Genomic DNA, 2561 nt, shown 5'->3' with positions numbered 1-2561 from the left:
TCATCAGTAGATATCTTCACTGGGACCATGTTCAGATTTAGCCTGGCAGAAAAGGGAAGTTCCTGCATTCCCTTCATCAAAATCGCTGTAGCAGCAGATCATTACATTCTGAATATCAATAGTGAATACAAAATACTAGCATACAAACAACCTTTTTATTCCCTGTGAAATATATGGATTTTCCTCATATCTCTAAGTTCGGCACATCACACACACTAAGAGCCTCACATGCATGTTAATAAATACAAATTATATAATTCCATTTATTATTTCACAAATTATCATCTTTCATTTTAAAACTCAAGTCTTTTCCTATATCTTATATCAAAATATTATCGCCGCGTTCTCACTTTATTTTTCATTGGGTCCGTGTCTTTCTTCAATAGTTGCCACCACCCCACCCACCCATTTTTTGCATTGTAGTTATTGAGATCTAAGCATTTACTTTGTTCGGTGCAACCTACAGAGGTAAAAAACTGTAATTACATTATTTTCCTTTTAACTTTGCTTAAAGTTATAGTGAGATATATGTATATTATTTCCCAGATTTAGGATTTGGGATTTATTATGCTATTTCAAAAAGCTTGTGTCCATGCTTGGGCTTTCTCTTGTACTCGGTGGATTTACCTGTTCCTCAGCACTTGAGTTGACTTCTCTGTCAAACGCATCACTGGGAGAATTACAGACATTAGACAGGATGAATACCATTTAGTGAGATGGACAGGCTCATTAGCCATATCCGAAAGTCTCCTTGCCAGGACAAGAAGACAGCCCTGCACTTACCTACTTGCTGTAGCTTTCCCTGGATTTCACTTCACTCCTCTTGATGACTGACGCGGGAGCAGCTGAAACAACGCAGATGTGGTTGCCATGGGTTATTGACATGCAGCAGTGAGAGAGGCACTTTATGAGTATGGTATAAAAGCCGAAGCCATTGACTGTTCAGTCGATGACAAGAACACGGTGACCTCAAGTATTACTTGAAAAAAAATGCTCAGGTGAATTTCACATAATAGCCATTTCTCTGAGACTGTCAGGCTTTCATTCAGTCGTTTGTGAGTGATTCTCTGTTATAAGACGTGAAACTAAGTAAATTATTAATAAAGGAGCATTTGCAGTTCCATATAGTGATTTTGTCTGTGATGCAAACGAGAAAGCAATTTGTTTTTGGACAGCTGTAAACAACTAATACTGCTAAACATACAAAAAACTACACAGCCTATTCAGATAAAAATGTTATTCCTATTTGGAGTAAAAAAAGGCAGACAGTTTGCCTGAGAGACTCCAACCTGGCCGGCCAGCTTTGGCTTTCACAGAACAACACAAATATTATCCTCCCGCTGCTTTTGATACAGCAGTGTCAATAATTCATGGACGCGCTCCATTCTTTTCCTCAACGTAACGCTCATCCCCAGTTCACACCAGGAGCAGGTCTACTGCAGCTCTGATGCATTCTTAATGCTATTTATGAATGTTCTGTGACAGCTGCGTCAGTGTGAGGCCAGCAGACCGGGGCTGGCTACAGGGTCCTGCAGTAACTCAACACTTTTTAAATTATTTTTTAACCTCCTGCAGCTTTCCTCACTTTTGTCGTGTTTGTTTTCACCTCCTCTTGTTTGGCGTTTTGTGCCATTCTCTCTCTGCTTTCATGGCTTTAGCTAATTTTCCTTTGTTGTTAATTAGCTCTCTCTGCTGCTTCAGTTGTCCTTAACTTTCTTCTTCCTACAGTCCTTATCCCGTATCCCAGCAGCAGGGCAGGGTGAGGAGGGAATGGTCTTAGCAGGGAGACGAAGGACATGAAATATTGATGAAGAAGGTATTGCAGCACTATTTTATGTAAGCAAAACCTGCTTGGTGCTTTTTTTCCAGTAGGGCAGCTCAGCTGACAAACACCACTGGGCTACTGAACCTGGATACTGCAGCCAGACATAGGTTTTCGGACTCTTAAACCAAGGCACTTCCATGTTGAATATTGTTTCTGTAGCTGGTGAATAATGCTTAACATACATCCGGCTCAGTATATATATATGTATATATATATATATATATATATATATACACACACAAACACACACACACACACATTAGTTTATGCAGAATTGTATATATTAGGGCTGTCAAATGATTAACATTTTTAATCAGATCAATCACAGGGTAGCTGTGATTAATCACAATTAGTCATTACTTAATGCCTGAAAAATCCCCATTTTCTGTATATATTGTTGGGGGAACGGAGAGATAAATGATGATGATAGAGTGATTAAGATTGAAAAATAAAATCAAACTAAAACATTCCACACAATAATAAAATGTGGCTGTTGCTATGCCTCTGAGCAAACATAGGATGATATTATTTATAACTTTAAAAAAAAAAATTCAACTCAAAGATAACAATTGGGGCATTTTAGCCTTTGCTCTTTTTGCTCTTTTTTTTAAAATGAATCAATCAATCAAATTTTATTTGTATAGAATTGTGATTTGTATATTCACAAATCACAATTCGTCTCATAGGGCTTTAACATTGTGTGACATCCTCTGTCCTTAACCCTCAGCAAGAGTAA

The sequence above is a fragment of the Limanda limanda genome, chromosome 20 (genome assembly GCF_963576545.1).
Source record: "Limanda limanda chromosome 20, fLimLim1.1, whole genome shotgun sequence".
In the NCBI taxonomy this organism is placed as follows: Eukaryota; Metazoa; Chordata; class Actinopteri; order Pleuronectiformes; family Pleuronectidae; genus Limanda; species Limanda limanda.
Note: the sequence above shows the minus strand (reverse complement) of the source record.